The sequence below is a fragment of the Equus asinus genome, chromosome 5 (assembly GCF_041296235.1).
Source record: "Equus asinus isolate D_3611 breed Donkey chromosome 5, EquAss-T2T_v2, whole genome shotgun sequence".
Classification (NCBI taxonomy): Eukaryota; Metazoa; Chordata; class Mammalia; order Perissodactyla; family Equidae; genus Equus; species Equus asinus.
The window spans coordinates 62,352,413-62,377,338 of NC_091794.1; the positions used below are offsets into that span (position 1 = coordinate 62,352,413).

Genomic DNA, 24,926 nt, shown 5'->3' on the forward strand with positions numbered 1-24,926 from the left:
CATTAGTCAATGAAGTCATCTGGCTATGTCACACGTCAAGGTGACTAGAAGCTTCAGTCCTCTGACGTGCCCAGGTGGGAAAGAGAATTAGAAATATTGAAGAGCAGTAACAATATGGACCACTTTATCTACTGATTCTTTACCTTTCTACGTAGAAATTAGAAGTGCCATACATACTGAATCTTCCTCACTCAATTTGAGAGGAAGAAACTAAAATCTGGAAGGGAAAACTATTTAGAGTAACGTGATATGCAACAGACAGTACTAAGACTCATAAAAGGGATCTCCTTATCTTTAGTTGTCCATATTCTTTCCACTACAAAAAACACACAATAATTTCAATTGAATCCAGTGGGTAATAAATAACTATTTGGAGTCCGCAGAAATAGTAGAGCTTTAAAATGATCAAAACTACACGAAAGTTTTGGCAATAAGTATGGAGAAGAAAAGATGGCCACAAAGAAAACTACAAATCTTATCTGAAATATCCAAGTAAGGAAAGCGTGGTAGCCAGTGTGAAAAATAGAATTCTCCAACGAGGTCTGATTCAGTCCAGGGCGTCTCTTCCCTGGGTGCTCGGTCTTGGCTGTAGGTGTAGTGATTGCTTCTTATACCTGCTCTTTCTGTAACTTTACAGTTCTCTTTACATCTTACCAGCCAATTCCCTACCACTTTAATCTGTTCTTGTGGAGAATCATTCTTTGTATTAAACTTTCCCTTCTCAAATTTTGTGTGACTCTCTGTCATGATTAGACTCTGACTAATACACAGCAAAACCTAAATCAAATATATAGCTCTGCTTAGGCCAAATGCTTTCAAATGTCTGAAGATACTCTCCTGTTTAATAGGTACATGAATAATAAACCCTCATATAAGAATTAAAGATAATATTATATACTTTAAAGCTTAATGTAAGTGCTTAATAAATGTTTCTTGAAGCTGAATCAGGAATTAAACCTGAATCTGAATGAGGTAATATGTATCTAGAAGGGTACTGAACCCAGATTATCAGAAGTTAAGGAAGCCAGATTCAAGAGATTTGTTAACTAAAGAATAGGAATGTTTGAGATATAGAATTGTCAGCTAGATTAAATAATTTTACATTTTTACTTGGTTGTATTATAGTTGAGAACAGCAAACAATGGAATGCAGAAAGATCCAATAACAAAAGAGACTCTGAAGATGCCAGAAGAGTGTAAGTGTGAGAAGGAATGTTCTCTGGGTAATATCTATGATTATAAAGGTCACATTAATTAATGTGATATATTTTATGCAAATACAATTTAAATAAATGGAAAATTGTGATAAGAAAGATATTAACGTAAATACTAAGCTATATATCAACATTGTGCCTTTTCAAAGCAAAATTCAGTTTATGATTCTGGGAAAATTAGAGGCATAATATATTAACAATTTGCTATTAATTGCCTAATGGAATTCCAAGAAATAGTAATGAAAGCTAATATTGTTATATATTCAAATTTTATCATAATTTTTGTAGTATTAATATTTAAAGAATAATAACTTTAATTGAATATTTGTTACACTAAGGAAGGAGATTGTTAGCCATTCTCATAAATTTTCGGGTTAGCATTTTGTGAGTACTCATGTACTTCTTATAGACTGGATTTGGTTATGAATATATGTGTGAAAATCAGTGTTTGAAAACATCACTATAGCTTTTTGCTCTAAATTTGCACAGCAGCTTAGAGAGGAATAAGTGCATGAGATATCTGCAATTTTAGACCTTCTGCACTTCAAATTATTGCACAGCAAAAACTCCTATAGGAGCTGGAGAAACAATTATTTCACAGTTGATGTAACTTAAAAACAGTTGAAGAAATTCAGCTCCCATTTCTCAGCAAACTGAAAAATGAACCTTCTTGTGGCACCAATTCTAATATTCATGTCTCCAGAACGGTATTTTTTACGTCATTGTTAAGAACTAACCTGAGTTACGTCTCTGGGAATTTATTAAGAAATAAAGCAAAAGGGTAAACAATGACAATTAATAACCAATACTACCTCTGAAAGTTGCATTAAAAACAGGATATTTTTATGATAATCAATACATTATTTTTCTGCTTATTTTTATGGTAAAGTTATTTTGCTTATATTTTACACTAGAGATAGCAATAACTTGCTCCTCACTTACAGTTCCTTCTTAGCAGAAACACTGCCTTCCTGAAGTACTCCATCACACTATCGCCTTCACCACTGTAGAGTGCTAACTCGGCCACTCTGAACTAATTAGCTTTCACTTCCCAAATGTGAATTTTGTCTGCAAAGATCCAAGCTCAAAAGTTGATGCACACTCACAGCCTAACATCCTATATTGGGCTGTCATAACAGGTATTCCCACATAGGGGAAGATGCCTGGAATTCAGTTGTTTGGGGTGGTAAGTAAAACAGTGTGTAGGAAGACCCAGAGGAGAGAAATGGAGGAAACATCAGCTGTACTCATCTAGCGGTAAAGTTTTCTGCAGACACATTTTTGGAATAGCACTTATAATTTCCTTCTTGAGGCATTATTTCTGAATGAGTTTTAGTTCTTCGGAACCAAATAATCACAAAATAATCTGAATATAAGACATGTTTTAAAAATGCTTTAGGGACCTCAGCAATTTGATATTCTTTCTTAAAGAAATCTATTAGGAAAAATAGAAAGAGTTTAATACATATACGATTTGCATATTTGTAACATATGCATTCTAACAATGAATGCTACAGGGTTCAATACCCTTCATTTTCATTCACATCTGTGATGCATTTTCACATTTGCCCTCCCCTACAGATTTCGCTTAACACATAGACTAGGACAGGAAATAAGAACAAATCCTTACGTAGAAATGTTTTATGTAAATTGAAGACCCCAAAAGACAAAGAAAAATATCCTAAAACACCTTAATGCTTCCTTAAGCCTTTCTTCATAAGCTGATCTAATCATAATTTTCCCTGTCACAGTTCATGGTAACACCTAACACCACCCTTCCAGATTCAGAGGACCAAAGTAGACAAAACAAAACAAAACAGGAAAGCAGAACTATGCTTGCCTTGTCTCCTTACCCTCTTACTGCAACATCACAGAATCCATCAATCAGATAAATCAATAAGACAATTTCCATATTCAGTTTGATTACTCCTCAATTACTTTGATTACTCACTTCCACAATTACCATTCTGTTTCAATCCTATTATTTCTCCCTAAAATACTTACAATAGCCCCCTATTTGGTCAATCTTCTTCCTCACCTTTATCTTTTCTAAATATAATAGTAGATTGGTTCCACTGAAATGTGTCAGGTCATACTACTGCTCTGCACAAAACTGTCTAATGATTTATCATCAAATTTTCATTTAAAACTAAGTATTTTTTAAACTGTTTGCAAGGTCTGACATGATCTAGCCTTGTCATTTATCATCTTGGATCTGGGACTTGAAAAATAATAAATTTCATGTGGCTTTAGATATAACTGTAAATTTCCTCATATCTAAAATATATATAATATTTCAATATTTTTAATTTAACTTAGGGTTCATTGGGTCATGTTATATTAATTTCTATCAAATTCCGTACTGTACTATATATTTAAAAGAATTCAAAATTAAAATAAATTTTAAATGCAAAATGCTACCTTTAACTTTGGTTGATGGAAAAATAAATCAACAATGTTGTTTTAAAACCAAGTATATATTTTATTAAAAGAAAATTGAGGGCTCAGCCCACTGGCGTAGTGGTTAAGTTCCTGTGCGTTGCTTTGGCGGCCCCAGGTTCACTGGTTCAGATCCCTGGTGTGGACCTACACCCTGCTTATCAAGCCATGCTGTAGCAGGCATCCCACTTATAAAGTAGAGGAAGATGGACACAGAGGTTAGCTCAGGGCCAGTCTTCCTCAAAAAAAAAAAAAGGAGGGGGGAGGAAATTGAAGTATTCATACAAATAGGGAAATTAAATTTAAGTACAATGAAAAGCGCAAAACCAAGAGGGTAAAACCTGAAGAGGATCTTATAGGAAAGCGCTAAAACTTATGAGTGTTATAATAAAATTAATTGGCAACCACTGTGGGCAATAAAGCAAAGTAAAGGACCATTCCTTCACTTTGATGGTTCCCGTAAAGGGAAACATTTCTTTACACGGCACTTAACCAACGTTGTGGGTTATTGAGTTAAATGTTTTGGCTGAAATTCAGGGAAAGATAATTTCCTAATCGTTAATAACTCTGGATTTCTAGGAGCTAAGATGAGGGTGATGAAGTTTCATGCTTCAGGTAAGTAGCAATTTTACATTGACTACAAATTCATATTCGACTTCTCCTATGTCCCAGATTCTCTAATTCAAATGCAGTGAATATATGAAGTTTGTTTTCATTACCCTCATAGTCATTCTTCTTTCCTTACCTCCTCTCTCACTCACACAATCATTTTTGTTGGGTTATTCATGCTAAACTAATCCTATGGAACTATTTCCACTTTTGATACAGTGACGTGTACTATGGTAATTTCTTCTTCTAACCACATTAACCACTACTTGAGATTGAAAGTACAGGGATTGTACTGGTATGATTCTTCTTCAGAGAGAAATACTTTATTATAATGTGCTACTTTGGAGAAACTAAATTTATCATGGGTAAGATTCATTGAAAAGTTCACAGACTATAAAATCAAACATCTGTGTTTGACACTTAAATCTGCCTCCTTCATTTTGCATGTTTTCAGGGAATATCTAGATTTACTAAACTTCCATTTACTAGTCTATAAAATAGACACTGGTCTGATCAGGGGGTTGTAGCTTCTGGTTCATGTATCTAAGTTGCTAGACACATGCTAGGAATTCAATAAGTGGTGTAAATCATTGGATATGTATCTTTTATTTTCTTTCTCCAATAATACTTTTACTTAAACATCAAAAACTCTTTTCTGTTATGTTCCAAATAATAAGGAAATATGTTCTTTTAGTAGTGAGGAAGAAAATAATTGATGTAAAATAGGAATAAATATGCTGTTGGCTTTTAAGATGTACTATTTCAGTGACTAGTGGAGGATTACTGACAGATACTAAGGGAACTCATCGGGTCTTTCCTTGGGCTGTGCCATCATATCCAAATATTTCCACTAGTAGTAGCAGTTTCTGCTTATGTGGGTAACAGCAAACACACAGAGTTTGGTAGCAATTGTGTCTTGACAGTGATTTTTTGTGTGACCTTTGATGAATTATTTGAACTTTTTATATGTCAAGTCTTATCACACATGAATGAGAATTGTACTACCTATCTTAAGAATTGCTGTAAGAATTTAAAGAGGCAATGCATTGGGCCCATTTCCCAAAAATAAAGTAGTTTAATTTTGTTTGTTTACTTCTTTTTCATTTTGAAGCAATCATCTTCAATTAGCTACATCCCTCCCTCAGTAATTCTATTCTTTGTGATTTATTTTTCTCATTTGAAGTCTTGATATATGATGCCACTTGCTCTATCTTACTTTTGAAAACCACAACTGAGATTATGTCTACATTATCAGGATACAGAAATTGGACATAACTAATAGATATTCAACAGATTACTACACATGGTTGTTTTATTGTCTTAGAATTACTGGCTTCCTTGCATTCTCTTGGAGAAATATTAAACACTTTTCGATAAATGCATCTCTTCTGGTATTTCCAGGAATGCGGTCTCTTGTGTTCCTATATTAGAAGCACTTAGATCATACTCTCAATGAATATCTTTACACTTTATGGCATTTGCTTTATAGCTCATATTTGGAATCATTGTTTTCTTTATTCTTTTCTTTTTACAAAATGACTTAGCAACTATGGACTTCTTCTACTCAAACACTCTTATAAAAGAACTTTTGGTGAATTTCAGTTTTTTATTTCTGTTGGTGTTATTTTGGTTTTCTTTTTTTAGTGAGAAAGCCTGGTCCTGAGCTAATGTCTATGCCAATCTTCCTCTATTTTGTATGTGGGATGCCATCACAGCATGGCTTGAGGAGCGGTGCGTAGGTTCCCACCCAGGATCCAAACCTGCAAACACCAGGCTGCGGAAGTGGAGCACGTGAACTCAACCAGCACGACACTGCACTGGCCCCTTATTTCTGTTGGTTTTAATTACTCTCGTTAAATTGATGTCCAAAATCTCTCAGGGCAAGTTTTCTAAATGCCAAATAATCAAATTTTCAGTGAATTCATGTGTAAACATGCCCTCCAAATGTTGAATATTCAGATCATCTTATATAATACGGAAAATGACTCAGAAAATTTCATTTATCTCTTAGTAAAGTGTTAAAACATAACATTAATTAAAATTGTAACTAACATTTATTGCATGATGAATCTTTTTCAGACTATGGTTTATGTATATTTATACGTATAATCCTCATAACAACTCTATAATGTAGTCACTGGTGTCATCTTAATTTTACAGATGAAGAATCTGAGACCTGAAAAGATTAAATAATATGTTCAATATGATGAGTTTCTTAGGTGACAAATCAGGAATCTGATCCAAGATCATGTTTCCAGAGCCAATAGTCTAAATCATCAGACATTTTTGTTCCTAGTAAGGGTGAAGAAGTTTTAATATTTTAAAATTTGCTGAGTTATTTTGTGTTATGGTAACACAATATAAATATAAATGTTCAGAGTGAACATTAAAATATTTTAAATTCATATTCAGCTGTGTAGCCAGATAAAACTAATTAAAACATTTATTTTAGCCTTTCAGTCTTCTTATTAATAATGATGAGCACCACTTGCTGAGTATGTATAATATGAAAGCCACTGACTGAAGACCTTTACATATATTGTCTCATTTAATATACATACATGCCATATATGATATAGGTAACACTGTTTCTTCCTATATTGTAAAATACTGAAAAAGTATCAAGATTAAAAATATGACACCTGATTAATCTTATTAAGACCAAAATTTTACTGTCATATCTGGATTATTTTACCTTAAACTTTTGCATATAGATATATATGTATGTGTCTATGTGTTCATATTTCTTCTGTTTGTATGTACTTTAGCAACTCTCCATTTGCCTAACACATTTAAACATATAAAACACTGAAAACACTTCTTTATACCAAATGAATATATTTACAAGCACTGTCTTTTGCAAAGCTTCTCTCGTTAACAAGTGAATGCAAGAAGTATGGATGATGGATAACTATCTCAAAAGCTATTAATCATGAAAACACAGCATATAACAAAGTAAGTGTTCAATCATCATGCTTAAAACAGTAACCCAATTCTAAGAAACAGTATTTGAGTTCCATCAAGATTGGATTCAAATTCCTGATTTCACACCAACCTCTTTGTCGACAGATCATCCTCTCAATTGCCAATTTATCCAGAATCCTTCTCCACGGCTTCTAGTTTTCCAAGATAGTTTGTGCCTACAGGGGGTCCACCCACCCACCATCTGCCATGTCAAATTTTCTCTATTCATTACTTAAGAAAAACAACTTGTACAATTAAAAACAAAGTGTTCTGTTCAAATTAGGATATCTTGACACATGGTGTTTGCTTGGATTTACAAATATGAGATCCTATGGTACCCATATTCTAGAATTTGAATAAAAATTAAAATTCAAAGTAAATTATCTTAAAACCACATAAATCAAATGTACAAAAATTTAAGAAAAATAGTGAGGAGAAAACATAAGTCCATATAAGGCATGATCAAGTGGAGATTTGAAATGTTCTTGAAAAATAAATATAATGTATAAGCTTTTTTTAAATCGAGGAACACACTTCTTGACCATTTTTACAAGTGCGATCTAGATTTTTACACAGCAATTCAAGTAAAGTTTTATTTTAGACACCACACATAGAGACATTTAAAAAATTCAAAACATTAAGGTATTTGACCCAGCAAAACACTTTGACATTGGAAGGCCACAGTTTCTTGGTTTCTCAGATTGAGAAGAAAACTCTTGGTATCATTTAAACATTAGAATCTAAGAATATTTGACTCCAGACCAGAACCCAAGAACAGTTGGCTACCGAATACAAAGGCATATAAGAACCCTCCTTGAATGTTCACTCTCAAAGCTGGAATGAGACTGATATTCCACATGTCAGATTCTTGCTTGGTAGCAATTTTGAGCAAGACTCCTGCTGGAGTGACGCCCAAGGAAATAAACAAAACAGAATCCCCGCCCTCTAGTGTATCAAACGTAAATGACTGCAACCCTAATCAGGCCATGAGGGTCATGCTGCTCAGTGGAGAAACAAAATATGATGAGGTTAGGGAGTTCAAGATACTGATTCTAGTGGAGAATATGGGGTTATCTTTAATTGATGATGTCTTATTTTAATTGGGATTTTACGAATAAATGAATTTATAATGGACCAAGGGAGGCAGAAAGGGAAAGGAAGCATGTGCCCCAAGGAAAGAACAACAGGATTGTAGGGACAGAGTAAGATTTCAGAATCCATTGAAAGACTAGCCAGTTGACCAATGTGGCACATATGAGGGAAGTTGGAAGAAACATAACTTGAAAAGGATTTTAAAGGATATAATATTAAATGAGAAAATGAGGAAGCTATTTTAGCATAAGTTGATGTTGACTTTGCTCATCTGCTGAGGGGAAGAAGCCATGGAAAGGAAAACATTGACATCGATAGGAAGAGGAGAGATGATTGATGGTACAACATCACTGAAAAAGAAGTAATAGTGTTGAAAAGAAATCACTCCGGCTGCTGGTGAAAACCACAGATAAAGAATCTGGATTTTATAACACCTCCAAAATTTGAAAATGAGATGCATTTATTGACCTAAATTAATTAATTATATCTACAATATAATTATTAAATGGTTCCCAGTGGAGAAACATTTGAGAACTTTTAAAACATTTGTTTGATAAATTATAATTAGAACAGGTTTTAAAACCTAGCTTTTTCCAGACATCAAGGAGATTCTTATATTTAACAACTTATCTAGGGAAAATGTGCTTTCCCCCCAAAAGAGCAGTCCAGTATTCTTTCTTGGTGATCTCTTCTTATACAGCACAACACTCTTATTTTAGGGAGCTATCTTGATAAAGACATGCATTTATTATCAGAATGCACGTTATAAAAGTAAGAACTGGCAATGAGTTAATTGATAGAGGCAGGACAAGTCATTCTCTACATGCTTGTTTTGAGAGTCAACTAAAATAATGTATAAGCAAATGATCTGTAATATGCAACAGAAAATTATTAGGTATATCACTGCTTTTTTTCCACCATACTGTTACCTGTTTGCCACAGGAGTACTTCCTCCTCTTTAGACCAGTTAGATAAATTTACCCTCTACAAAGACCACTCTTATAAACAAAAGAGTATTTATGTTTATATAATACATCAGAGATAGACACCAGATAGTTTCTATCTTCGTGGTCTGGAAGGAGTCTCTCCCTCTCCCCAGTGAGTGTTGCCATCCTGACTAGGGGAATCTGTACACAAAGAATGCAATCTTCCTCTTCCGCTCGGGCATGGTTACCAGGGACACATCACTGTAGAAATCACATCTTTCTTCACCCTGTCCCCACACACTCCAGTTTGCTTGAAAAATGGTTTATTCATTGGACATTGTCACATCTATAACGATGCTATAATTTTTGTTTGAAAATTTAGGTATTCCAATCTCTCAAAGCCAACCTCTATTTTATTGAAACAGAAACACATCTCTCATTTGACTTTCTGTGAAATAATAAGGCATATAATTTTAGCTCTTGACTAATTTCCTAGACTAGAAGCATAATCTGTTTGGTTTATCTTGCTTCAATGCAAAAATAGTGTTAAAATAATTATTCTGACATTTTAATGTCTCCTAAAGATGTTAGGGATGGTAAAATTAGTAAGAAAACTGCTGTTCAGTAATAGCTGAGATTGATGAAATAGGAAGCATTTTTAAATTTGTTTTTCTTACATATATTTCAGAACTTGTAAATTCCTATGCCATAGTTTTTCTGGAGTAATAAGGCAAGAATTATCTTCTCCCAGCTTTAAAAAAGAATTCTGTGTTTTAGATACTTGTTCACACAATTTTAAAAAATTAATCATGGCCTTCAAAATGTTGCTGTTCTGACTGCTCCCTGGCCCTCCTGCCTCGTCTTGTACCATCTCCCCCCTCGCTCTATGAACTCAAGACACGCTGACCTCCTTTCAGCGCTGCATACGCTCGTGCTGCCAGAGAGCTTTGCAACCCTGTATCCTCTGTTTGGAGATCTTTTTAATCCCGGCTTTATTCATTTTACTTTTCTATGACCAATTTCTATTTCTTTAGGGAGTCCTTTCAGAAATTCCCTAAGTCCTATCTCCTAAAACATGGTTTCATGATATTGTGTGCTTATATTTCAGGGTGTTTGTCCCAGTGAAGATTTTGCATTTACTTGTGAGGTTTTTTAATTAATGTCTGTGTCCTCACATGTTACTCACCCCTACAACTACCTGAATCCAAACAGTTGTGTTAATGAATGGGGAGCACCATGTTTTTGTTCCTATCAGTTTCGGGACGTATCAGGTACTGTGTAATTACAAATGTATATCGAAATTGGGAAACAAAAATTTTCAGTTATAAGCTTTGGTAAAGCACAGCTGTTTTAATTTGAAAATAAAAATCACGATTAAATTAATTAGTAGGTCTCCTTTAAGATATTCAGGACAAGTCCTCTAATATTTCAACAGAATGCTTGCAGCTGGCCAATAGTTCTGAGCACTCGTAACGTGCAGAATATTGAGGCATTTTCAAAAAGGCAAGGCAAGTTAATAAACAATTTTTTAATGATTTTTCTAAGTACCTCTCATTACAACATAGATGCTGTTTACAAAATTAAAAACACAAATTATACAAAGCTTTTTAAACAAAACGATTTAATGCTACAAAGAAAATACCAACGACTAAATTCCTGTGATGAAAATCAGGGATTACACCACAGTACATAGCTATACTTACCAGTTTTCATTTATTTCCATGCAGTGATTCTCAGCCAAGTTTTAAAAGCCATCATGAAATTATGTAATCTGAAATAAAATTCTAAATATATTTGATTAGTGTTGTATCATTAAAATGTCAACCATTTTAAGATCAATTTTTCATCCTGATTTGAAGAGTGGTTTAAAAATATTTGTTGAAACCATTATGCATGCTGCATCTACATATGCAAATATAGTCTAAAGATTCTGTTCATTTTCCTAAACACACTGTAGCTATAATCTGAGTGGTCACTGGAGTAAACACAGGCTTTGACATTACATAAAACCTACCATTTTCAAGCCTTCTAGAATCAACGAATACTTGACACTCTAGAAATATCTCTTTCATCAGCTGCATGCTGGAAGGGACAGCGTTACAATCTAGAGTGTGGATTCCTTTATGTGAAGACACGATTAGAACCTGTTAATAAAGGGCTGCTAGGGTCTTTTAATATGAAGGAGTCAACATTTAAATTCAAGGTTATACTCTGGTTTTATTGTTCCTCCCAGACAAGCAGGTTCTGGAGCCTCTACTTCAGGTTAATTACAGAAATATTTGTCCTGCCCCATTGTAAGTGGGAGAGAAACAGCCAAGGACAGGACCACGGGGCTCAGGGAGTTGAAAAAATGAGGTGAGCCGCCGATAGCAAGGTAGACATACTCTTTACTTACCTTGGCCTACATACGGTGGGAGTGCAGCTGTTTTCCTTGTGGCCGTTTTTATATGACCCTAGACAAAAGTGGCATACAGCCAGCAGATGTTGACATTATGAAGGTTACATAAGGTGTTCATATACATGGTGGCGCATAGGCTGCCTGCAGTAACATGCTGAGTCACATCTGCCCGGAAGCTGCTCCCATCTAATTGTCCACAGCGCCTCCATATTTTTCTTTCACTCTACACCCATTAGAGTGCAGCAGTCGCGGGCTTGTAGGCGGTGTGTGCACGTGCACACAGCACGACGTCTTAAAGCTACATTTTACAACAACAATACAATGATCAGTAAGTAGCCACCAAGAGACAAGCTACACCCACCAGCGTGGCGAGAACCCACTGCCGCAGGGAGGACAGCTTAGGGCCACCCTCAAGTATATTGTCCTATCAAGTTAGTCAGGAGATAAGGCCATTCATGACTACCATAGACCCAGAAGCTGCCCAAGGGTACTATATCTGTGGGGGCCACCCCCACACAGGGAGGGACGTTTCACCAATATTTGGGCCAGGTCATTCGTGTAACCTTTTGACACAGCCCCTGGGGTATCCACCTTGTTGTCGTATTCTCCCTTTTGTTGTTCTATGTACAAGGGCACAGGTGTGTGGAGCACAACAGCCTCCCCGGATAACGGCCCACGGCCGTCTCAGAGGCTTGGGGTTGGCCAGGGCTGCTTATGTCCACATTGTCAGCGTATCTGTTGAGCCACCTGGCACCTCTGAGCATGAGATGGTCTCTAGGAATACAGCCAGGTCTCGTTTCTTTCCGAAGCGGGGTGGATGCGCCATGGCAAGCCTTCTACTGCTCCGGTGGGCAGTTCCGTGTACACCCAACAGTTAGATACATTGGCAAGCTTCGTACAGGTGTATGCCCCTTCTACAATACTGTTCACTGTACTTTATCTATGGGCAAAAGGACAAGGCAGTGATAGGAGCCAACAAAGATAAATCACGTTCTTTAAGCGAAATGCATGCTAGTCCCTTTTCTTGGGGCAAGAGGGTGGCTACCAACAGGGGCCTTCCCGGCCATTGATATTACACTTTTCGTGTCCGTAGAGATGCCGCAAGCGTGGGCTCCACATGGAGGAGTAGAGGGGAACTCATTATCGGCCGCAAAGAAATCACATGCATTTCCTTTAGGATAGAACCAGCACTGGTCTGTGGCAGCCTGACAGTTACCCAAGGGGGCCAACTGCTAGTCACCCACGGGGTGATATGTAAGTCTCGCTGCTTTTCAAGTCCCCATGGAGCTAAAAGCACCAACCATCTACAGTGGGGGCTTTCATATTTTATGACCATTTTTATTCTTGTACTTGTCTCATGTTGAGGCACATTGGGGCCGGCCCACTGTTGGACTTCTTGTCCTGTAAAATGTGTCCCCTTGTCGTTTTTTACAACCAAGGGTCAACCAAAAAGACCATAAAGAGTACCTGTAGGGCCTGAATTGTCTGTCTCTGATCTGTGGCCGTACAGGGCCTTGTAAAGAGTTAACCAGTGGCCGTATCAACAGCCATAAAGGCGTACACAGTGCCTTTGGTCTTTGGTAATGGTCCGATGTAGTCCACTTGCCATCGGACCAAGGGCGCATGCCCTCTACTAGTACCTTCAGTATACCAAGCATTCTCTAGGACAGGGACTTTTCTTTAGCATAGGGTGTGGGCTCTATTTCTAGAGGAGACTTTGGGGCCTTTTCTTCCACAGCGAGGAACTCAGCTGGCCCCAACACTTGTTATAACTCTATATTCAGGGGGCTGGAGCTCACTGAACTCCTTTGTTTGAGCCATCCCTGTACAGGGTATGTAGTTCTGAGCTTTACAGGGGCCATTCGTGTGATGGCCTCACATGCTACCAGGGCAGCATAGGCAGCTGTCAACTGTTTCTTTAGTAGAGAATATCATATTTTTGCCCTTTTCTAAAGTTGGGACCAAAACCCAGCAGGGACTCATATCCTGTCCTGTCACTACAATAAGCCTCAGCCAAAACCCTCTTGGGTAACACAGACACTCAATTTATATGGCCGTCCTGGATCAGCCACTTGCAGAGCCTGTACCTGCTGCACCGCATGCTTGGTGACCTTAAATGCTTGGTTCGCAGTGCGTGTCCAGTCTCAAGGGGCCCGCTTTTTCTCCATAGCATACCGGGGTCTCACCACCTGGACTAAAAGAGAGATAAACACTTGCTAATATCCCAACAAGTCCTGGTCTCTGGACTTTGGTGTCATTCACAGCCCAACCACATGTTGCCAGATGTCTCTGCAGGGAGTTGGTAGCCTGTTTGAGATCTGTAAGAGAGTCAGAGTTTAACACAACATCAATGTAGTGAAATACAAGCACTGTATCACTATGAACTCAGGCAGCCAAGTCCTGGGTGATAAATCTATGACAAATAGTGGGGCTGTGCAAGTATCCTTGTGGAAAAACATGAAAAGCCCACTGCCTGCCATCCCAGGTGAAGGCAAACTCTCAGTGGCAACATCAATGGAAAAGAAGGCATTAGTAAGGTCTACAGCATAGTGGTACTGTCCCAATCGGACTGTCAGCTGATCCATGAGGTCATGCATTGAGGGCACAGCAGCATGTAATGGAGGAGTCACTTTATTTAATTCCAGTAGTCCACAGTGATACTCCATGTGCCATCAGGCTTCTTCATGGGCCAAACCAGGGCATTATAAGGACCGTGGGTGGATTGTACCATCCCAACCTCTTTTAACTTTGCAGTAGTCTGTGTGATCTCCTCATGTCCACCAGGACAACGGTCTCAACCACACGCACCTGTAGGTGGAATTCACCCATGGTCATCTGTAGGCACAGTCTTTTCAAGACGTCCACCCCCAGAACATACTCAAGCATGGGAGACATACACTGTGTACACTCGGGGTGGTAAACGGCCAATGCCAAAGGACAGAGACACTGGCTTTACTTTCACCTACTGTCTCTATTGCCATCAACATATGCCAGCTTCTCTGGAAACTTAACCGGGTTGCCGTAAATCAGACTGTAATCAGCTCCAGTATCTACCAATACCAGCACAGACTGTACATTGCTGGGGGACCAGTAAATCCCAAGTTCCACGGGAGTCCTATGGTCCTTTGGGGATCCCCTAAGCCGAGCACCTCAGCCTTCCCCCTAGTCAAAGAGGTACATGAGCTCCTCACCTGAGGGCTTCAGAAATCCTGAAGGCTTGCCTGGTGACTCTTGCCAGGATTTTTCCCCACTCCTGCTGTCTTCTAGAACTGTTTCTCAAGGTTTAACCAGTGCCTCAGTGCCATCAGGACGGTGTTTGGTTGCCTATTTTCGTCTGATCAATGCCTGCAGCTAACAGGTCAATCTACATCTGCATGCAGTCACTTGCTTGGGCCTGTTCTCTGCCGAGCCTGCTCTAGGCTTGGGGGCCTCCCCCGCAGTGAGACATGCACGGTTTTCTCCTTCCTTGGGCATTCTACGTTCCCCAAAGTGGCCATTGTAGTGGCTACTTCATGTATCTGGCCCAAAAGAATCAGACGGGATCTCGTTCCCAACACGCGGATAACTTGGACCAGTTCCACATAGGTCTGCCATGGGCTTACAGTCTCCGGGAGCTCCCCGGCATTCTCTCACACTGTCCCAGGCGGCAGCCGTCACCCACTCCGTCATGGAGTAATTTCCCTGCCCTTGGGTTAGCCAGCGGCTGTAGCAGCTGCCGAAGGGATCTGCCCCCTCATCCCATAGCGGCAGGAGCCAGGCTGGTATGGGCTCCCCTAGCCGCTGCCTGCGCAAGTCCCGCAGTTCCTTTGGCGTATAGGTGGTATACGCCATGAACTCTGTCACCATCAGGGCTCCTTGGGCAACATCGCCTGGACCCAAGGGCTGCTCATGCTTTACCTTTGGCTGGATTACTGGCGAAGCGTGGAGAGGGCGTGCTTCCTCTACGTCCCAGTCCTCAGCGTCCTCTGCCGGTTGCTGCGAGGCGGCATTTCTAGCTCCTGTTCCAACTGCCGCACCCGTGCCTCCAGGGTGTCCTCCTCGGCTAGGAGTTCCCCGATGCCGGCTGCATCCCACAAGGCAGAATCCATGTTCCGGCTTAAGGCTGTCAAAAACAGCCGGCCCGCCAGCCCCATGGCAGGTCAGGCGTTCTCTGGCACCTGCTCCCATGGGCATGCAGAGCCATCTCAGTGCTGACCAGGGTGCCCTCCACGGACTCCCATCCTTCCACAGGGGTGGCCACATGTCTGTCCTGGCAGCCTCAGGAGCCATAGGTCCATACACCTCAGAATCCTTTTGACTATGCCAAGTGTATGCAGGAGAGAAACAGCAGATGAAGGGACCATGTGGCTCGGTGCTCGAGGAGTTGAAAAAAAGGTCTGAGCACCCGAGGGCAAGGTAGACATACATTTTATTCACTTTGGCCAAGAGACAGTGGGAGCGCAGCAGTTCCCCTTGTGGCTGCTTTTATATGACCACTAGACAAAAGTGGCATACAGCCAGCAGATGTTTACATTATGAAGGTTACATAAGGTGTTCATATACATGGTGGCGCATACGCTGCCTGCAGCAACATGCTGAGTCACATCTGCCTGGAGCATGCTCCGGTCTAATTGTCCACAGTGCCTCCATATTTTTTCTTCACCCATAGAATTTGCCACTATGAGATGGATTTCAGTTCACGGACAGAAGGATACGAGGTGAGAAAAAGATTGTCTCTATTCTCCACTCTCTCCAAAAATGTGTGCCTCTTCCTTTGAACCTTATCTAGAGACTGTCAGTTATGCCAAAATGTAGGAATTTTTCACAATGCCTCACGCCCAATGTTTTGCTAAAGAAAATGCCTTTTTTAATTGTACAGGTACGTTGGCTCTCCATTTGGTTTTGGTGTTCTCTTCTCCAGGCTACTCAATCACTGAGGGACAGTATAGACCTCCAAAATATATTGTCTGTTCTACTGCAACAATCTTCTTCTTTTTCTTTTCTTTTCTTTTTTTTTTTTTTGAGGAAGATTAGCCCTGAGCTAACTACTGCCAGTCCTCCTCTTTTTGCTGAGGAAGACTGACTCTGAGCTAACATCCGTGCCCATTTTCCTCTACTTTATATGTGGGATGCCTACCACAGCATAGCATGCCAAGTGGTGCCATGTCTGCACCTGAGATCTGAACCATGAACCCCGGGCCGTGGAGAAGCAGAACATGCGAACTTCACCGCTGCACCACCAGGCTGGTCCCTGCAACAATCTTTTAGGCAGAAGCCCTGTTTTATGTTTTGCTACAATCGCTACCACCTCATTTTCACACTATTAAGTAAAATGATTTCTAAACGTAATTTTACTCATTTCTGCTTCCTATTTCCACCTCTTCAGTTCTTCCCCCTCTGCTTTCTTTATAAAAGCAACTTCTGGAACATGATATTCCTCCGGATACACAGGGTCTATCATAATTATTTTCCTTTCTCTCTTGTTTTATCCTAAATACCCAATTAATACTAAAGTTCAATTAATAATCAATATCAAAAATATCTCCTTGCCATATTTGCATGCACATTATATTTAAAATAATTAAAGATAGCACTCCAAGAATTAATGTAAGTATCAAAAATCACTGTATAAATGTCTCCTTAAAACTATCTACTTGGGGGCCTGCCCCGTGGCCGAGTAGTGAAGTCTGTGCGCTCCACTTCCACAGCACAGGGTTTCCCAGTTTGGATCCTGAATGCAGACCTACACACCACTCACCACGCCATGCAGTGGTGGAATCCCACATAGAAGAACTAGAATGACCTACAACTAGCACATACAGCTAGGTACTGGGGCTCCGGGGGAACCAAACAAAGAAGACTGGCAACGGATGTTAGCTCAGGGCCAATCTTCCTCACCAAAAAAAAATTAAAAAGCCTACTTAAAAACAAAAAGGAAGGCTCAACCTCCTGTTCTCTTAAAAAAAAGAAATTATCTACTTAACATCTTATCCTCATTAGAATTTAGGTACACATTTTTTACTACTTGATCACAGAATAGTAGCCTATGGTAGGTGCTCATTCATATTGATTAAGTTAATAAATCAGTGCATAGATTAATTAGTTAATTTAACAGTATGGGTAAAATGTCCTCATAGGAACTAGAGATTTATGTATGGGAGAACAGCTTATGCTTTACAAATGAAATTCTTTTATTTTTAAGTTTTTCTACCTATTCTTTATTATTATACCAAAGTTTGTTAGCTTTCATAAACTCATTTAGCGAAGGAAACTGATGGTCTCTGATATTACTAGGGTAGACACTAATTTCAGTATTGATGAATGTTATATCACCTTATTTCTTGCAGTATGTATGCTTCGTTTTATGACAGCCTCATCCTTCTGATTTTTGAGGACAAACACTTGGCGTCCTCTCTGCCTCCTCTTTTTCTCTCGTGCCTCTGATATAATCACTCAGTTCTGTTCTCTCTGTTATTAAGTTTCTCAGCACTCAACTGCTGGCCCCCTGGATGAAGACACCGCCTCTCTTGCCTGTGTTATTGCAATAATCTGTAACTCAATCTCTCCTTTCCATGTAGTCTACTCTTGAGATAAAAGCCCGAGTGGTCCTCTTAAAACATAGCTGACATCATGTCATTCTGTAGCTCAGTCCTCCTCCCGTGGCTCTCAGTCGCTCTCACAATGCAGGCAGATTCCTGACAGTGGCTGGCAGAGGCCAGCAGAAACTAGCTTTTTGCTCCCTCCTGATCTTATCTCCCAGTACTCTTCATCGTTCCTGATGCTACTCCAATGACACAGGTCCCCTTGCAATGACATAAACATACAAAACATGCTCCACTCAGGCTTTTTGCATTTTTCCATTTTAAATTACTAGATATTCTTTCAATGAGAATTATAAAAAACCCAAATATATTTTTTTGTAAACCATCTTTTTAAGAAAATTGTTTTCCTTTAATTATATACACTACTGAATAAGATGTCTTCTTTTGAAAAACTAATAAATAAAAGAACAAGTTTTAAACATATATGATTTGTCCAAGATATTTGAAAAAGGAAAAACGAAGCCTGATTTTCTTTGGTAAGTTTTTAAATCAGAATTTATTCTCTCCCTTTTTAAAGAGTAACTCTAAAGTTGTGAGTCACATGGGACAAAGAGAGAGAGCACCTTGTAGGTGCTGTAATAGCTCTAATAATTCTGGTGTTATCTTTCTTTTCTGGAATTCATATCTACACAAAATAGCTGAATTTATAATATTTCTAATGAATTGATTAATGGGGAAAAGAAAATATTTATTGAACATGTACATAAATAAACTTTACCATAAACAATTATGCCTATCAAAAAGACAGTAACTTTAAAAAGTTACCCCAAAAGTGAGGGAAAACATTAATTACAGAAAATAAAGTGGAATTTAATGAAAAAACAGAATTAATAAAATTTAGTGAATACATGGCCCCCTCTTCAAGTTTTTATTTAAATGTCATCCACTCAGTGAAGACTTTCCTATCTCCTTATTTAAAAGGTGCATCAGGTCCACACCTGGGACTATGTAATTTATTACCCTGCTTTATTTCTCATATTCTTTGTTGTATATATGGCTTTTACTTATTTAGTATGGTTTTTTCTTCATGATGTGTTTTTTCTCTCTAATTCAGTGGTCATGGAATTTGACTCTCCCTCCTGAGGGGGGAAGGCCAAGGTCAGGTCCAGAAGAGCATGTCTGGGGAATATCATGGTGGCCACAGCCAGACAGGCATGAGTGTAATTAAGTGAAATGAAATAATTTGAGTTCCAACATGGAAAAATCTACATTTTATGGATAGACATACGCACCCCAGCAGCTGTTGGTCTAGTGCTGGTAGAATAGAGAGAAAGTCAAAGTAATGTGGGAGGTATTCCAAGATCTCTAAATCGCTGTAACAATCCTGGTATTGTGGAAAAAGAGTCTGAAAGATGACCTGGCATTACTGGTCATTGTAGCTATCAACAGTAGATATAATAAGTAACCCTCTGTAAAGTCAGCCAGAAAATAAAAATGAGCTAAAAGGTCAGCATTCTCTCCTGGTAGCATGGGATTTCAGAGGAGAATTTGAAAGCTGTGCAGGTGTTTTAACAAAACAGAAACAGAACCTCCAGACAATAGTATTTCTTCTAGCAAAGAAAACTCAGGGCAGTATTTTTGAAAATGATGTCTGCTAAAGGTACTTTCTATTTCCTCTGCTCCAAGTATCTGACTCATGAGTTTGCAAGAATTTGAAGGTTATATTTAATACAAATTTTTCTATGTAAATGTTTACTGTGTTCTGGAATAAAGTTATAGAATGCAGTGCACGGCTGTGGGGATGCAACAGTGGTAATCAGAAGACGGAATAATTTCCTAAACGGTAGACATCGTCTCTCAGGTATGACAAGTAAACAAAGAGATGGCTTCTATGAGTCACTTTGGACTAAAAATAAAAAGGATTCGTACAAAAAAGAAAGGTATAATTGTCAAATTTCATTTAAAGTTGAATGTCAAAAGCATAGAGAATCAAGATGATTCCGTGATTAGGACTTTCAGGAGAATGTATGAGTCATTACCATCACTGTGTAGCTCAGTCATCTGAAAGAGCAGTATTTTTCAAGAAGAAGCAATATGAGAGAGCAGGATCCTAACAAATACACATTTAAATGATAGTCTAGATGGTGATGTATCGTCAAATCAAATCAAGGTGTGTTAAATAGCTACGTGTGGGTTTATTTAGGTTTGTCTTAATATGTAAATAGAAAAAACTTTGCATTGAAGGAATTTAAGCTTTATTAGGCAATAAGCTGTTATGGAGGCTCTTCCAGAGTTGGTTATATATGATGAGATGCACAGTAGTAGAAAACGATCCCGGTTTTTTGAAGAAGGAAAATTGAATTTATTAGGGGACATGGTATCATTTGACCTTGTAGTATAAAATGGGTTTTCATAGGTATAGAAAGTGTGGAAGTACGTATTCCAAGAAACAGCAATTCAAAAAACCACAAAGCTGAGGCCATGAAATAATGCACTTGGTGATCAATGTGCAGTTCAAGTGAACTGACGCTCTTTCTTCTTTTACTCCCCTCCCCCTCCCCTCCCCTCCCCCTCCTCCCCCTCTTCCTCCTCCTCCTCCTCCTTCTTATTATTAGACAGAAGGGGCAGAAAAAGCCAGAATGGACATTTAGGTTGAAAATACGAGAAGATATACAGATGGCCCACAGACACGTGAAACAATGTTCAACATCACTAATTATTAGGGAAATGCAAATCAAAACTATAATGAGACATCACCTTACACCAGTCAGAATGCCTATAGTTACCAAGACAAAAAACAACAAATGTTGAAGAGGTTGTGGAGAAAAGGGACTTCTCCTACACTGCTGGTGGGAATGTAAACTGGTGCAGCCACTATGGAAAACTGTATGGAGATTTCTAAAAAAATTAAAAATAGAAATACAATACCATCCAGCTATCCCACTACTGGGTATTTATCCAAAGAATCTGAAGTCAATGATCCAAAGAGATTTATGAATCCCTATGTTCATTGCAAGTTTGTTAACAGTAGCCAAGATGTGGAAGCAACCCAAGTGCCCTTCTACAGATGAATGGATGAAGAGGATGTGGTATATATATATATATATATATATATATATATATATATACACACAATAGTATACTATGCAGCCATAAAAAAGGCAAAATTGTCCCATTTCCAACAACAGGGATGGACCTTGAGGGTATGATGTTAAGTGGAATAAGCCAGACAGGGAAAGACAAATACTGAATAATTTGACTCATATGTGGAAGATAACAAACACGTGGATAAAGAGAACAGATTAGTGGTTACCAGAGGGGAAGGAGGTTGCTGGGTGGGCGAAAGGGACAGAGGGGTACATATGTATGGCGATGGATAAAAATTAGACCGCTGAGAATGAGCACGATGAAGTGTATTCAGAAATTGATAAATAATATTGTACACCCTAAATTACACAATGTTATAAACCATTGTGATCTCAGTAAGATTACTGGGAAAACAAAACAAAATAAAAAACCAACAAACGCATAGAGACAGAGATTGGATTGGTGGTTAGCAGAGGGCAGGGGGACAGGGAGGAGGTGAAAGTAGTGATTTGCACATGTGTGTGGGGATGGATTGTAATTAGTCTTTGGGTGATGAGCATGATGTGATCTACACAGAAATCAGAAGACAATGATGTACACCTGAAATTTATATAATTTTATAAAACAGTGTTACCACAATAAAAAAAGATACAAGTTGAAATTAAAAGAATGGAAAATGAAAAAAAAGAAGATATTTTCAGCCATAAAAAAAGAACTAATGGAAGGAGCTTCAATTTTAATCTGAAAACTATACTGAGCCTCTGAGAATTTTCAGCTGGAGCTGACATCAACAAAGGTATTCATAAATGAATCTAGTGCACTGGGCACAATAAATTGAAAATGTGGAAACTATTCTGCTAGCTGCTAAATTAGGATAGTCACGTTAAAAGTAGAAGCATTGGTAATTCAAACAAAACATATTTTTTAGTGACCAAATGTAGAAAACATTGACAGCATCTGTCATTGAATCAAGATGGAGAAATCAAAAGTCACTTGAATAAATAGAATGTGACATTTTTACAGCACGTAATCTTAAAATGTAAAAAAAATCAATTAAATGTGAAAATATCAAATTTATAATATCACTGGATATTATTTGAATCATTAACAAAGGTATCACCTATATTTATGTTTTAATATAAAATACTTACAGAGCCATATTTTGTAAGCAATTTATATGGATGCTGATATTCTGCAAATAAGCATGTGCTTATTAAAAATGTTGAGATAAATTTAGCAAGCCTCTAACATAGGAAGTGGCCAAATAAATTTTAGAAATGTGACATATGTATAAAAAGGTACCCAACCTATTAGTGAGCAAATTACTATAGACAGTACATATGTTTTCAAGTAAACGCCAAATGTTGGAAATTTAAATTCTGAAACGTCTTAAACATGAATAACATAAAAGTAGATCACTGAAGACACTGAGTGTGTCTGAAAAATAAATCTAGTTTTCCTAATCCACGCCAATCTTTATTATACATTGAAAATATGGAATATAAAATCTCAAAACATTTTTATTTAACGTTTTAGCAGAATATTTCACATTCTTTATCTTTTTATTCTTCACAACAATCTTTCTGAAAAGGTGCCATAGATAAATACCCCATGCCCTATTTATGGAATATTAATGAAAAGAGAAGCTAGAAAGAAGGTTGTCTCTTCATGGGATGAAGGAAAAAGAATGTCTCTTCATGGAGAAGAGGGTGTGATGAGCTTTGTATTGAACTGTTTTGATGAGAATGTGACTTCAGTACTTAGGTGGAAATGTCATCCAATGAAGGACATTATGACTGGAGAATGCAAGGAGGTGAAGGCGAGTGGGGAAGATGTGTCCGTTACACACTCACAGATTACGGTTGAAGCTATGGGATTTGATGAGATGTTCAGAGTTTCTGGATATAGGATAAAAAGTGACAGACTAAAAGGAGAAAAGACAAGCGAAACCCAATATCTATTGTTAGATACAAATTTATGTCTGAAAAAATATCTAAAAGAATAGTCTGTTTTGTAAAAAGTACAAGGAATTTCCTTGAATAGCTTTCAGCAAAAAAAAAGTTAGATAATTTATCTATATTTGATCATTTTAGTATATATTTACAAAATTTCACTTTTATTTGAAAAATAATGTTGTAGTATGCATCGTTACACACGATTTCCTAGTAATACAAAGGCTAGTGTGAATATGTAATCCTGAAATAACAGGAGCTTATTAGGAGCTACAAAAGATGGGACAACTAACAGTAGGTGTTTCAGCTTTTTTTTTTTTTTTTTTAATAATATGGATTCTATTCCTTCAGTTCCTTATTGGAAATGCTATGGTTTTGCTGGATGGCCTCCATTTTCCCATCCAGATATATGTCCCCATTTTCTGCCTGGCTCTGTGCCCAGTGAGGCTGACCTGCTTGGACCGCACTGGTGGGAACTCTTGCTTCACAGTTTCTGGTTAAGTTTTGCAAGCGTCAGCCACCTGCAGGAAGAAGAGGGCCCTCAGGATATTTCTTCCCTCTGGTCCCTGGGCTGGGCACTGCAGGTAGGGTGCTTCCCTGGACTGAGGGCCCCAGGCAGCCCTCACCAGATGACTTTCTTTCCAAGTCCGGAGACTGCTCCCTCCTTTGTTCTTTCAGGCCTAGAGGCAGTAATGGATCTCTTCATTGCTAAATCTTGTTTGACCTAAACCCTGCCCATCATTTTGGAAAGAACCTTAATGCTGCCTAGTTCCAGTTTGTATATGACATGTTTTCTCATGGCAAGACACCACAGGTTACAATCGTATATATTACCTTTGCCTTCTCTTGACAACAGAAACTGGGGAGGAAGGTGCAAAGAAGACACACCAAGAAAGAAAATAGGCAGAAATGTGCATTACTCTTTGCTTGTAAAAAATTATCTGTAATTTACCTAAAGTGAAATTCACTCTCTTGAGAGGCACAGCCCTGTGAGAATTGACAAATGCATATGATTGTGTAAACTACCACCACACTCAAGATACAGAACAGTTTGTCGTCTTCCAGAATGTCATTGAGCTGCTCTTTATAGTCAAATGCCTTCCCCATCTCTAACCCTGAAGTTACTGGTCTCTTCTCCATCCTGTAGTTTTGCCTTCTCTGTTTCCACATAAACAGATTCACATGGTGTGCAGCTTTCTGAGTCTGGCTTCTTTCACTTTGCTTATTACCTTTGAGATTCATCCAAGTATTTGTGAGCATTAACAGTTGGTTCCTTCTTAATGTTGCATGGTATCCAATGGTACGACTGCACCATCGTTTCTTTATCTACTTACTGGTTGAAGGACATTTGGGTTGTTTCCAGTTTGGGGCAACTGTGAGAAAACACTGGTATAAACATTTGCGAACAGATTTTGTGTGGACGTAGGTTTTCATTTCACTAGGTTAAATACCTAGAGTGGGATTGTGGGGTCATCTGGTGTTTGTTTAACATTATAAAAACTGCCAGATATTTGATATTAACAGTCATTTTCATTTTATCATACAAATCTTAGTATCTTTGTAGAATGCCAATTTATCACGTAAGAGGGGATGTATTTCCAGACTTTCTAGCTTGTTCAACTCCTTCATCCATGAATCCATATGCCAGCAGCACACTGTTTTGTTCCATATAGCTTAATAGTAACTATTAAACACAGGAAATATATGTCCTCAAGTATTTTCCTT

The 24,926-nt window shown here is 38.2% G+C and overlaps 1 protein-coding gene and 1 long non-coding RNA gene across 3 annotated transcripts in view; one reads left to right on the forward strand and one right to left on the reverse strand.

Annotated features, from left to right (window-relative positions):
- Positions 1-24,926, reverse strand: part of LOC139045286 (protein phosphatase 1L-like) — a 359,044-nt gene that overhangs the window by 207,213 nt on the left and 126,905 nt on the right. The window lies entirely within an intron of this gene.
- LOC139045287 (uncharacterized) lies at positions 701-6,924 on the forward strand. Its single transcript, XR_011503333.1, has 3 exons — positions 701-1,195; positions 4,232-4,267; positions 5,906-6,924. It is a non-coding gene; the product is annotated as an uncharacterized lncRNA (long non-coding RNA).